The sequence below is a fragment of the Pan troglodytes genome, chromosome 14 (assembly GCF_028858775.2).
Source record: "Pan troglodytes isolate AG18354 chromosome 14, NHGRI_mPanTro3-v2.0_pri, whole genome shotgun sequence".
Taxonomy (NCBI): Eukaryota; Metazoa; Chordata; class Mammalia; order Primates; family Hominidae; genus Pan; species Pan troglodytes.
The window spans coordinates 32709738-32723937 of record NC_072412.2 but is presented as its reverse complement, the minus strand read 5'-3'; the positions used below and the strand labels follow the sequence as shown (position 1 = coordinate 32723937).

The following is a 14200-nucleotide window of genomic DNA, read 5'->3' as shown; positions in this document are numbered from 1 at the left end:
ACCTCTTAGAAAGCGGGACAGGATATTGAGCCTGCTCTCCTTCATTAGAAACTGTTCAAGTTTCTTTATCTGATGAACTTGAACATAGACTATAGAATAACTGCTGGCAAGGCAATGATGGGGAAAGACTGTGGCCTTGCTGGCTCAGAAGACTCAGAAGTATGGACCAACTCCCTTCCAACACTCTGACTCTTAGACTTGAGTATTTGAGTTATGTAACTAATATATAGCATAAGGTATGCAGAAAAATACAGGCATTATAAATAGCTACTGCATTTAATTTTTAACTATCTACACACTAGATATTTTGTTCTCAAAAGCAAAATAAATAAACTCAAAATAAGTTGAATTGAGATACTAATTTTATGGATTGAAAGACCTTCGTTTACTTTGTGAGGAGTTCCTCACTTTGATAATTGTGACAGGGCACAGCATGAATTATAATTGCCAAGCCAGCTTAAAATAAAGGTAATTCTACTTGTCATTCTCAAACAAATGAAATTCATTGTGATGGAATTTCAGTTCTTTGGAGAGCAGGAGATGTCTTCCCCTCAGGAGTCTGACACATGCCCAGTAAATTCAAAATGTGCACAGGAGGAGCTGTCAGACACCAGACTGGGAATTTCTGCCAATCCATAGGACTAGAGTCTTTACCAAAGGATTTCTCCTCAAGGATACCCAAGGTGCAGTGTGATGCCTCCAACTCGCAGGATACCTGATGGTATGAACATGGGAGTAGTTGAGGGTAATATTCATATTTCTTCCCTCAAGCCATATCTTTCTGTATGTCTTTCAAATCAGAGCTTCAAAGAAAAATCCAAAACATATCATAAGCAAAAATCCAACACAATATTTTTTTCTAACCTTGACTAAATAGCCTTTACTGTTGGTAGAGAACTCCATATGTGTGACATGACAGACGCTTCATTTGATCAGTCTGGAAAAGAGTGAAACAGTGATGCTTTTGCACAGCTGCCCCTCCATTAAACGCATCTAAAGAACCTCAGTCAGGAACTTTCTTCCAAAATGAGCAAACTGTGGACTAACAAAGAAGAAAGATTTGTATTACCAAGACAGTCTCAGTAAACAGGTTGGAAGTAAACCAGAAAAGAGCAAAACTGAACAAAAAGCAATCCACCTAGTAGTGAGTTGTTAGCGAATTACAGTAGGAATGATCCTTATAAATGTGCCAATGATGATTCCTGTGCATTTCCAGTTTAAATATAATGCTCTTGCCAAGAAAAGTAAGGGTTAAAAGTTCATTAGTGAGTCTTTGAATGGGGGTCAAATGGGTAACATAAATTACAAAGTTTAAATCATCTATGAGTGTCCTGGTATGTCCAAAGTTTTGCTTATTAATATACAAAGCATAAATGGTATGACTCCACAACTGATAGAAAAATCAAATCCCCAAATAATCTAACTTGTACATGAGAATGAGTAGCTAGTTTTTAGAGATTCTGACTTCCTCCCCCATGCTCTTTCATAGATGCCTTTATTGATACACAGTGGCACATGGAAGCCCAGCTTTAAATGGGTCAGATGAGAAACAATATTCATTACTTTAAGCTGGATGTACTTAGAATATAGCCACACACTGATATTTCCCTTTGGATCATAAATTTTTTTTTGTATTTCATTAGTTTTTGTGGTACAGATGGTCTTTGGTTACGTGGATAATAAGTTCTTTAGTGGTGATTTCTGAGATTTTAGTGCACCTGTCACCCAAGCAGTGTACACTGTACCCAATATGTGGTCTTTTATCCCTCATCCCGCTCCCACCCTTCTCCCCAAGTCCCCAAAGTCCATTATATCATTCTCATGCCTTTGCTGGTTAGTAAATTTTTAACACGAACAAGCATAATTCTCCTTATTCATTTTATTTTATCTATATCTTAAGCTATTGATCAAAGGGAAAATTAATATTTCTGTCTGAAAGTTAATAATCTACTCTGTTGCCATTTCATCACAACAGTAAGTCAAAAAAGTCAATCAATTACAATTTAAGTTAATAATGAAATATTAGTGTAATTACCACTTCCTAACTGATGCGGGTCTTTTTTTAAACTTCTTTCTTCTGATTGAGATGTTACCTCTATATGCGGAAGATTTCTTTCTGCTCACTTTCACCTCATTTAACATCTTTTCCCTTTAACTTCAAGCCCTAATTATATAAGATTATTAAATCCTTAAAATTTCTTAAAGATTGATCTCACAATTGAACATAAAAACCCTCCTCTAATTACAAATAATTTATTTATTTATTTGGAATAGAGCATTTAGCCCAGGCAAGGGGTTAGATAAGGCTTACTGCAGATGAGTTTTTCTTGTTAATTTACATAAGGTCTTCATGTTACAATGGTTATGTATTTTTACAGCTCATATTCAATATTGCCAAACTGCTCTTCGAAGTATTCAACCAATCTACATTTTTATCAACAAGGTATGAGTAGGAAGTAGCCCTGAAATTTACACTGTCCTTATTACCTTTTCACAAAGAATAACATAGTATAATATCATATACAAGATTATTTGATAGCTCTAAACTAGCCATTTAACAGGCCATGCATATAAATTAATATCTTCCCACTTCAACACTTAAATTTTCTAGACATAAGCTTAAGTAAACTCTGCCTTGGCGTTATTTGCACTCAGATCAGAATGGCCAGTCTACCCACTGAGAAGTTCTCCTATGAGTCTTTTCCTGTACTGTCATATTTGTGAAGCCATTTTTAAGAGGGTAATGGTTATTGGTAGTTTTAAAAAGTATAAGTTTTCTATAGGAAAACTCAATTGTCTAGCTTACTATGTCATTAGAATAATTCTGTCCAATATAAAGCTCAAATGTATAAGCCTACTTTGAATTTGATGTACACATATAGTTAGTAAATCTTTCTGAAATGTAGGTTAACAAATCTCTCTTGGATAAATACATAGCTAAATGTAAATTCTATAAATTATGTTGAGGCCTTATAAATATACTGAATAAATAACTTTATACCTTTAGTGTGTTCACTGTTTAATCCCCTGTTTATAACCTGGGACTTTCCGATATAATCAACAACCCAAGAAACTAATTCTTAATTATTTAGTGTCCAATGGCAGGCAGAAGCCCTACGCAGTCAGGGAACATCATGGTAACAAAACTGGATTAGATGTCAAGTGAAATTAAATTGATAGCTTACCTCTGTTACTACACTATTTCTCCTAAACATTTGATATCCCTGGGACAGATATATTTAAGAAAATCTTTAGAGCTCTTCCTTCCAGCATTTTGTTAACAAATAATTGCCACAGGAGAATGCTAAGTATCTTATAGAATTTTGCAAAAGTCATTTGACCCAAGTAGGCTAGGTAGTACCACATCAGGGTACCCAAGCATCGTGAGCATTTCTGAAGTTGATTCCAGGTCTTCCATACCTGTTTGCTACCTCTCCACAAGTCCAAGCAGACTGGTGTCTTTATCTTGATTTACTGTAACTACCAAAGCAAGATAGCAGTAGCCCCTGTAGAAATATACATGGTGATAAAAGGATTTATAGTGCAGAATAAGAAGGAACTACTTCCCAGGGATAATGCCTGTTTGGCAGAGTAAACTTAATTTTCCTGTTATTTTCTCCCCAACACCTAATCCTTTAAAATATATTGACTATTAATTTAAACAATAGAAAAAAAATCCCTAAATACCATTATCCATAAAAACAATCTCTTCATTTTCTAAAGAAGAAAAGCAAACCCACAAACACTTTCTGTTATTAATGGTGACATATGGCCCAGTGAAGTCCCAAATCATTTACATACAGACTTCTAAGGGAAGCATCAGTGGTTATAATGGAGGAACTTCTGGCATGAAATGGGAAAACAGCATTTTGATCCAGCTATTTTGACATGGAGATGTTTTGACCCCATGTTTAAAATTACAAGTGTTTCAATAAGTATACTGACATAGATGAATTTTTGTGGAAAACGTATATTCCAGAGTGAATTTCATTAAATGAATTTAACTACTAGATGAATTGTCTATTCAATGCACTTGAACCATTTTCACTTTTTGTTCACCTTCATTTTTATCTTTCTAAAATGCTCCAATGCTATCATTTTTCTGTAAATTAAATAGGGGTTTGATTCATGGAAAACTTTTTGCCCATATCAAGTTTTATCAATTATAGACAAGAATTATCAACTACAATTCTACCATTATAAATGTGTACGTTTGGTCATTAATTATATGAAATTTCACTGTACATGATCTAAATAGTACCAAGCTTTGATTCTTCTGTCAATTTGTGTTCCGCAACAAATGACACCTTGTTACTGTTTTAGTTGGTGTAAGTTCTATTTTGTGTTCATTACTTTTACTAAGATCTGATTTTCCCTGGGCCACTGTTGTTTTCACAAAGACGTCATGATTCTTTACTGTCCTCTCCAGGTAAAATTCAGCCATTGTAAGTTTTATTTTCTTGTTTGTTATTTCTATCAGAATATTTGTTATGAATTTTAGACAAAAAAGTTGGGCCTTTCTATTTATTTATTGGAGCAAAGGGTATTTGAGGTGAGTGTGAGTACCTAGTAGGGTCAAAGCATTCTGCTTCAGCAATACATATTTAAACCAGGACCAAGTGAAGCTTCAACAAAGCTTTGGAGAAAGGCTGATGAGTTGGGTAAAGCATAAGAATTGCACTATGGGAATATTAGAAGGGCATGCTGTGACTTGTTTAAGGTGTAGAGGAGTAAGAAATTACTGAACCGTCAAATTAGACAACTGGAAAGAAGTGAAAACTGAAGCCAAAATACAATTATTTAGTATGCATGCTAGAACCTATGTAATATAGTAAGTGATGGCAGGCCTGCTGTAAGCTAGATGAAATAGGAAACTGACTATGGAAGGATGGAATTTAGACACAGCAAGGATCACATAGTAATAGCCTGCACCTGAGAGCAGTGATCCCCGTACTGCCTAATTCTATAAAAGACTTGCGACTGGGAATCTAGGTTTCTCTGACTTACCAAATTTCTCACTTCTCTCTAACAGATTTCAAGAGGCATGGGAAGCTGGCTGTCTATTCACTGTGTCCTTGATCATGTGATCTTTTACACTTCTTGGCAGGTTTCACAAAAATGAAAATTAGAAAAACTTTAAAAGATGAGAGAATATGTGTACCATAAGATGAAGTACTATGATTATAATGAAAGGGAAAAGTCACAAGTGCCAAAAACTATGCTAGAAGGTAGACTTGTACAGAAAACTAGACTTTGTCTCTGAGTCTCAGGCAGTTAGAGATCATGCAGAGATATAAATAAAGCAGTTCCTTCTTATCAATGGGGCATACATTCCAAGACCCCCAGTGGATGCCTGAAACCGCAGATAGTACCAACCCCTAAATATACTATGTTTTCTTCCTATATGTACATACCTATGATAAAGTTTAATTTACAAATTAGGCAGAGTAAGAGATAACCAACAGTAACTAATAATAAAACAGAATAATTATAACAATCCTGCATACTATGTGAATGTGGCCTCTCTCCAAATATTTTATTGTACTGTACTCACCCTTTTCCTTGTGATGATTGGAGAAGATAAAATGTTGATGTAATCAGATGAAGTGAGGTGAATGTCACAGGCATCATAAGATAGCACTTAACACTTATGAATTGTTTATTTCTGGAATTCCTCATTTAATATTTTTGAACAATGACTGACCACAGGTAACTGAAACTGTGGAAAGTGAAACTACAGATAAGGGGAAAGCTACTGGATTAAGTTATTTTACAGATATAGGTAGAAGTGCTTTAAAAGCATAAAGGAGAAAGTAATTAATTAGGCTTGGGAAAGCTTTCCAAAGAAGGTGACATTGATTTCAACCTTGAAGGATGAATAAGTAGGAAGGTGTTCATTAGAGTAGGAAGAGAATAGCCAGGATATGTTGGATCAAGTTCCTGGCCACTGGCTGATGTTAATGCCAGTAACCATGCCCTTCTGTGATATATGTTTCTTACCTGTTTGGAGGCAGAGTCCTGGGCAAGGTGAGTGATCTGTATGAGCCTACAGGTAATTGATGTTCTTCTCTCAACTTATGGATTAGAAGGCCCAAATTATCCATCAAAATGGTATGGAAAGGTCACAAAATCCATGGTAAATTTGCTTTCCTTCAGGTTTACCAGTGTAGCCCTCTATTTAAAGTTGCCAAATATATTACACATTTTATCAAAGTACATATTTTTTCTTTTTAAATTGATTTATATTTTATTAACACATAGTTGTACATGTTTTTGCAGTGTATGTGATAATTTGATATATTCATATCATCAAATTTGGGTAATTGAGATATTTATCACCTTAAATATTTGTCTTTTCTTTACTCTAGAAACATTCAAATTGTTCTCTCCTAGCTCTTTAGAAATGTACAATTGATTAATATTAACTGTAGTCACTGTACTGATATTTGTGCCCATTAATCAATCAATCTTCATTTTTCCCCTTCCCTCTACACTTCCTGGCCTCTGGTAAGCTCCAATCACTCTCTATCTTCATGAAATCCACGTTTTTTTAAGCTCCCATATATAAGTGAGAACCTGCAATAGTCATCTTTTTGTGCCCATTTCACTTTTTGTGCTAATTTCACTAAACATAACGACTTCTGGTTCCAGCCATGGTGCTGAAAATGACAGGATTTTTTTTTCTTTTTTTCTTTTTTTTTTTTTTGAGACAGAGTCTCTGTCACCCAGACTGGAGTGCAGTGGCGTGACCTCGGCTCACTGCAACTTCCGCCTCCCGGGTTCAAGCCATTCTCCTGCCTCAGCCTCCCGAGTAGCTGGGACTATAGGCGTGTGCCACCATGCCCGGCTAATTTTTTGTATTTTTAGTAGAGACAGGGTTTCACCGTGTTAGCCAGGATGGTCTCGATCTCCTGACCTCATGATCCGCCCACCTCAGCCTCCCAAAGTGCTGAGATTACAGGCGTGAGCCACCGCGCCCACCTGGATTTCATTCTTTCTAAGGCTGAATAATGTTCCATTTGTAGGTATACATTTTCTTTATCCATTCATTCACTGATGGACACTCAGGTTGATTCCATATTTTGGCAGTTGTGACTAGTGCTGGAGTAAACATGGAGTGTAGATATCTCTTTAAATAAGTTGATTTTCCTTTTGGCTACACATCCAGTAGTGAAACTACATATGGTAGTTCTATTTTTAGCTTTTGGATAAACCTCCATAGTCCTTTCATAGTGACTCTACTAATTTACATTCCCACCAACAGTACATATATGGTTCCCCTTTCTCCATACCTCACCAGCATCCATTTTTAGTTGTCTTTTTGATAAAACCATCTAAACTGGGATAACATGATATCTCCTTGTTTTTGATTAGTATTTCTCTGATATTAGCGATGTTGAGCATTTTAAAATATACCTATTGGCCATTTGTATATCTTATTTTGATACATGTTTGTTCAGATCTTTTCTTTTTTTTTTTTCTTTTCTTTTTTTTTTTTGAGATACAGTCGCAGTCTGTTGCCAGGCTGGAGTGCAATGGCACGGTCTCTGCTCACCACAACCTCTGCCTCCCAGGTTCAAGCAATTCCCGGGTTCAAGTGATTCTTCTGCCTCAGCCTCCCAAGTAGCTGGGATTACAGGTGCACACCACCACACCCGGCTAATTTTTGTATTTTTGTAGAGACGGGGTTTCACCATGTTGGCCAGGCTGGTATTAAACTCCTGATCTCAGGTGATCTGCCTGCCTCGGCCTCCCAAAGTGCCGGGATTATAGGCATGAGCCACAGTGCCCAGCCGTGCCCTTTTTAAATCAGATTTTTCGTGTGTGTGCTACTAAGTTGTTTGAGCTCCTTATATATTCTGGTTACTTATCCCTTGTTGATGGATAGTTTACAAATATTTTCTCTCATTCTGTAGGTTGTCTCTTCACTTTGATTCTTTCCTTTGCTGTGCAAAAGCTTTTAGGCTGGATGTAATCCCATTTGCCTATTTTTGCTTTTGTTGCCTGTGCTTTTCATGTCTCATACAAAAATGTTTTGCCCAGACCAATGTCCTGAAGCATTTCCCCAAAGTTTTCTTTCAGGAGTTTCATAGCATCAGGCTTATATTTGAGTCTTTTATACATTTTTATTTGATATTGGTATATGGTGAAAGATGGGGTCTAGTTTCATTATTTTGTATATGGTTATCCAGTTTTCCCAGCACAATTTACTGAAGAGACTGCCCTTTCCCCATTGTATGTTTTGGTGCTTTTGTTGAAAATGAGTTGGCTCTAAATGGGTGGATTTATATCTGGGTCCTCTATTCTGTTCCATTGGTCTATGTATCTGTTTTTATACCACTACCATGCTGATTTGGTTACTATAGCTTTATAGTCTATTTTGAAGTCAAGGTAGTCGGTTGCCTCCAGCAGTGTTCTTTGCTCAGAATTGCTTTGGCTATATGGGGTCTTTGGTGGTTCCATATACGTTTTATGATTTTTTTTCTATTTCTGTGAAGAATATCACTGGTATTTTGATAGGGGTTGAATTGGATCTGTGAGCTGCTTGTCGTAACAATATTAATTCTTCAAATTCATAAGCATGGAATATCTTTTCATTTTTTTGTGCCCTCTTCAATTTCGTTCATCAGTGTTTTATAGTTTTCCCTGTAGAGATCTTTCACATCTTTGACTCAATTGATTCCTAGGTGACTTATATCATTTGTGGCCAAAAGCAACAAATCTAATTTTTAAAAATCAAACCTTAATAAAAATTACCTTAGCAATATCTTACTACATTCATTCTTAGATCCTCCAACAGCTTATGCTAAACATAATTTTACATTGGTGGCAAGGGTTTCTTTGGTTGTTTGGCTGTTTTCTTTTTCCCCCTCAACTAATGCTAGGAAGTTGTCTGTAATATATATAATTTTGCTTTTAATTATTGATATTTTAACACTTTATATAGCATATTTGTAAAAATGTTTTTAATCAACCAATTTAGGTAAGATCATTCTTTTCCCCCAAAATGACCACCGTTTTGCTATATACATTATTTATTTGACAAACATAGATTGAGGACCTACTTGGTACTCTAGGGCATATGAAGATGAATAAGACAGGACCCCTAGACTTTAGAATATTTAGTGGTATGTACATTATTTATTTGAACCTATTTAGAAAATATGCACAGTTAAAATACATATATAAATTACCATATAATTTCAGATGAGAAACGGACTTATTATTGTTTGTGGGGGAGTCCAGGAAGGTTTCCTGAAGGAAGTGTCATATAACCTGAGCTTAAGTGTTAGATAGACATTGAACATGGGGGAATGGAAGTTATTCTAGGCAAAGAGAAAAATGTGAGGAAAGTCATATAGGTAAAAAGATGTAGGCAGCCAGATTGGAGAATCAACAGAAGTTAAGTCCTTTGAGGACACGGCCATAAAGAAAATTATGGATGATAGAAATAAACTTTTCTAGTTTTTTTAAAGGCAGTAAATAGCTAAAATAAATGTGAAGATTTGACTTTGGATCTTGTAAATTTTGATCCCATATCTTCAAATATTACCACACCAGATACATTCAAACAATATTTACACTGGATCTATATCTCATATGAAAAAGGGGGCATTTAAATGATGTTCAGAATCAACCAAGTAACATTCAAGAATATAACTCATTCACTATCCTCAGCAATGGAGATGTTATCTCAGATATGAATATTTTGAAAAACCTGAAGTGAAATAAGCTGCTAAATTTTAAAAAAGATAACCAGTTCTTTCAGGCTAAGAAAACTGAAGGCCAAAATGTGTTACTTTTTACTTGCGGCTACAGTTTAAGCAGAAAGAAATGACAGCACATTAATCATATTATGTAGTAAAATAATGGCCCTAGGGTGGGGTCATTGTAAATGATGACATCTTTGGAACTGTTTGACTAATGCTGTAAATTATCTCTGTGCTGTACTAAGTGTTAGAGTATAATATTTTTTATATCTCTGGATTGCAAGGGATTAGCAATACCTTTACAAAGCAACTAATTTAGGAAGATTTAAAATGAAGAGTAGACTAAAGTTATTCATGGCTGTTCATGGTATTAAACTTGATACACTGGCAGAGGCAGTAAAGAATTTCAGGCAGGTACACTGGCACAGATCTTTAAAATCCAATTTGTAACACATATCTAAAGACACTCACAAAGATATTTTTTAAAAAGACAAGAAATGCAATAGAGGAAATGAAACATTTCTAAGTAACACAATTAGAAAGTAAGAAGATAGACTATTTCTAAAAGTGATCACAGGGATCACAGAGTCTATCAGGGAAAAACATCTTCAATTTGGAAGTAAATAGTTGCAGAATGAAAACAAAAATTCAAGCAAATAATTTTTATTAGTGTGACCATAAAAACTCCATGTTTTTTGCAAAAATTTTGAGCCCTAGAATAAATCCTATAGACTTGTGTTTTCTTTTTTTTTAACCAAAATCAACAATGTTCTGGATTTCCTCTTCATGCAAGGCTAACATCTATCTGTTAGAAATCCAGAATGAAAAAGAAAAATCATTCCAAGTTATCTGGATTAATACTTTTACAAGCTTATGAATTTTTATACAAAACTAAAAGAAATGAAAAGGTTAAAGAAGTAACATAGACAAGATTCTTACACATTTTTACTGCAGTGCTGGCAACAATGGCCTCTGAGAGATATAACACCTTTATAAAGCTTAGTAATGCCAACACTGAAGGCATTTAAAAAATATGCCATCATCAGTCCAAAGAATGTAAGTTGGCTGGCTATTGTCAACAGATTGCAGAATAAAGAGAGATGGAAATAACTCAAACCAAACACAAGATTGCATTTAATTATGTGAGGCATTATTTGAAGGGCTCTGATTTTGTATGCCTGCAAATCCTTTCAGTTTAACCAAAGCATAACAACAAATACCTGAAACTTACCTAAAAATATTACTAATTTTGAAATATTTTTAAATTAAAGATGGGCAATGAGATGTTTTAAGAATGTAAAAATGGTGGATAGCTTGTGTGCTTACAAATGAATTTTTAAGTTATGTATTCTGAAAGGTGGTTATTTTCTCTGCTCTGTTGCTGCCAAAACCCATTCAAATTCATTTTGCAACAATGTTTACGATGCTGAAACGGCTCCTTTATTGTGACCCACGGGATGTAAGACTGATTATGTACACTGTCTAGATTTTGAGGTGGCATTTCCTATGTCATTTTGCCATCCTAGATTCTGTTGAAAAGGGGAAAAAATGAACTCAAGTTTTTCCCATTTTGAAGACTAATCCTTTTCCCTTTAAAATAATTTACTTGGTTTTCTTAGGATATTATGCTTTCCAGCAGTCCATATAAGGACAGTTTAACTTTTTAAAAAGTTTAAACTTACAACCTATGTATTTAAGTTTTCAGACCAATTTGAAGTTCCACTAGAGAAAAACAATCATTTAAAGGTAAGAACTAATGTTGCACTAATATTTAATGGCCTGCTTGTAAGTATAAGACAATAGTGTGTGGTAGCTATGTGGACAGCCATAGGGAAAAAATACAAACCATCCTTAAAATATTACCTACCATGTCAGCAACAGTTTCTATTTCATATTAAGCTCTCAGAACCTGAAAATCCAAATGTCTTAGCACAGTTGCTATACTACAAAATACCACAGACTAGATGGCTTAAATAACAGGCACATATCTCATAGTTCCGGAGGCTGGGAAGTCCAAGATCAAGGTGCTAGCACATTTAGTTCTTGGTGAGGGCTCTCTTCCTGCCTTGCTGACTACTTCTTGCTGTATCTTCACATGGCAGAGAAGAAGCTCTAGTGTCTCTTTTGTTTTTTTGAGATGGAGTCTCACTCTGTCGCCCAGGCTGGAGTGCAGTGGCGTGATCTTGGCTCACTGCAATGTCCACCTCCCGGGTTCAACAGATTCTCTTGCCTCCACCTCCCAAGTAGCTGGGACTACAGGCGCATGCCACCACACCTGGCTAATTTTTTGTATTTTTAGTAGAGATGGGGTTTCACTATGTTCAGGCCAGGCTGGTCTTGAACTCCTGACCTTGTGATCTGCCCGCCTCGGCCTCCCAAAATGCTAGGAGTACAGGTGTGAGCCACTGAGCCTGGCCTCTTCCTTTTCTTATAAGGACACTAATCTCATCATGGGAGATGTACCCTCACAACCTCATCTAAACCTCATTGCCTCCCAAAGACCCCAAGTCCTAATATCATCACATTGGGAGTTAGGGCTTCTATATATGAATTTTGGAAAGACATCAATATTTAACACCAACTATATAAAGTTTGAAGGTCCCTTAATTTCTTTATTCTCCAACTTTATTCCAATTCTTTCAAGTCTAAGGTATATCTGAGTTTTATGTATTACATATAAATAGAACTTTTAGTTGAATAAAATAGGTGATACTTTCGGGAAAACAAAACATAACATTATTAAAAACTCATTATAAATAAATGTAGCAGGTTAATGTAGTTTAGAAAATAATTACATAAAAGTATTAGTCTTCAAAAGCATTTTCCAAACCTTTCCTCTAATTTTTTGAGACAGGGCAAAGGAAGAAACCGAACAGTCTTTGCTAATCATTTGAAAAGATTTTTTGGGGGAAAATAGAGAATTCAAATGACAGATTAGTTAAAAATTGTAATATAAACCTGCCTATCATATGCCTAAAAACATGAAATTGAAAAGTCAACTATTCTTACTTTTAACACTGTATTGTCTTCAATTCTCAGGATATGTACTAATTTCCAGATGAGTGACTTGGTTAGAAAGGGATGACACTGAATCTGAGGATTACTGATAACAAAAAATAAAACTCTAATATTGGGAGAATTCTGTGCATGATAATAGCAGTAGCCTTATATTAGCAGACAGAGTACTGCTATAATCATTTTATTATATTTGTCAGAATAAACATTTAGAATTATATGGGAGTGACTTCTTATTGTATTTATAACCATTTTCAGGCCCTAGGATAGCATAACAGAAAGTAGAAAGTGAGAAGAATCAGTGAAACATTAGCTTCTGAGCAGTGTCAAAATTTTTGCCCCTTTTCCTAAAGAAAACTTAGTAATTCCTTTCTATTTCTTTCACTTCTTTCCTTCATTTTTTCTGTATCCTTCTTTCTTTCCCTTCTTTCTCTCTACCGTACAGATAGGCAGGTATTTTTTTAATTTCAAAAAATAAATACAAATAGTTCAAAGCAAGCTGGGAAAAACACCTTACCAACTGGGCCATATTTTAAAAGAAAGTATATAAATGTGCTTTAGTAAAGATATTATTTTTAAATTTTATTTAACAAGCATTTATTGTCCCTAGTACTTTCCAGGTACTTTTTTGTTTTTAAAATATCAACTTATTTAACCTTAACAACCTGTGAGGCAGATATCACTATTATCATCCCCAATTTATAGATAAGGAAACTGAGGCATAGAGAGGTATGTACCTTGCAGGTACCTTGCTCACAGTCACAGAACAAGCAAGTGATGGAAAGAAAAATTATGAGTGAAAAAAACCTTGGGAGAATTTGGAAACTATTTTTTTCCTCTTAAAGTATTACTTTGTTTCTGTTCTATAAATGAGATTGTATTTCCACCTTTATTACAAAAGGACTTTTTACTACATTTGGCTTTTTACAATCTTAAATGGTTTTTATTTTCATGAAATAGTTTGTTTATTGGTTTAAATGATATGGCAGCTTACTCCCTTGTGCTTCTCTGTCATTGCCCTTGAGAATGTTCCGATGCACAGAAAAGGAAACTCTCACAGCTATAATTTCAAGTTAGGGACCATGGTCATGTCAACATCTCGTTCTCCCTAAATTCTCTATGGCCTCTGAGGAAACTTTCTATAGGTATACCTTCCTGCCTCTTAGCAACGGTTTATCTAAACTCCTTTCTCTTAGCAAGGACTTATACCTTGGCTTACTAAATGAGTGGTGGGAGTGGAAGAGAAAGGATTAAATCATTTCTACAAAGGTCTCACCCTTTCCAAAGTTTCCCATTCTGAGTTTTCAGTAAGCAATAAAAACAGTTAAAAAATCATTTACAGAGCACCTTCTAGGTAACACATACAGTGATAGTACTAGAAACATAAAGAGAAATAAGATACAATTACTGTCCTGCAGGAAATACGGCAAATAATAAAATACTAAATCTTATGAAGAATGTAAATTCTTCATAAA

At 35.1% G+C, this 14200-nt stretch overlaps 1 protein-coding gene across 3 annotated transcripts in view; it reads left to right on the top strand.

Moving 5' to 3' along the window:
• Positions 1-14200, top strand: part of STARD13 (StAR related lipid transfer domain containing 13) — a 575282-nt gene that overhangs the window by 104392 nt on the left and 456690 nt on the right. The gene's annotated exons all lie outside the window — the stretch shown is intronic.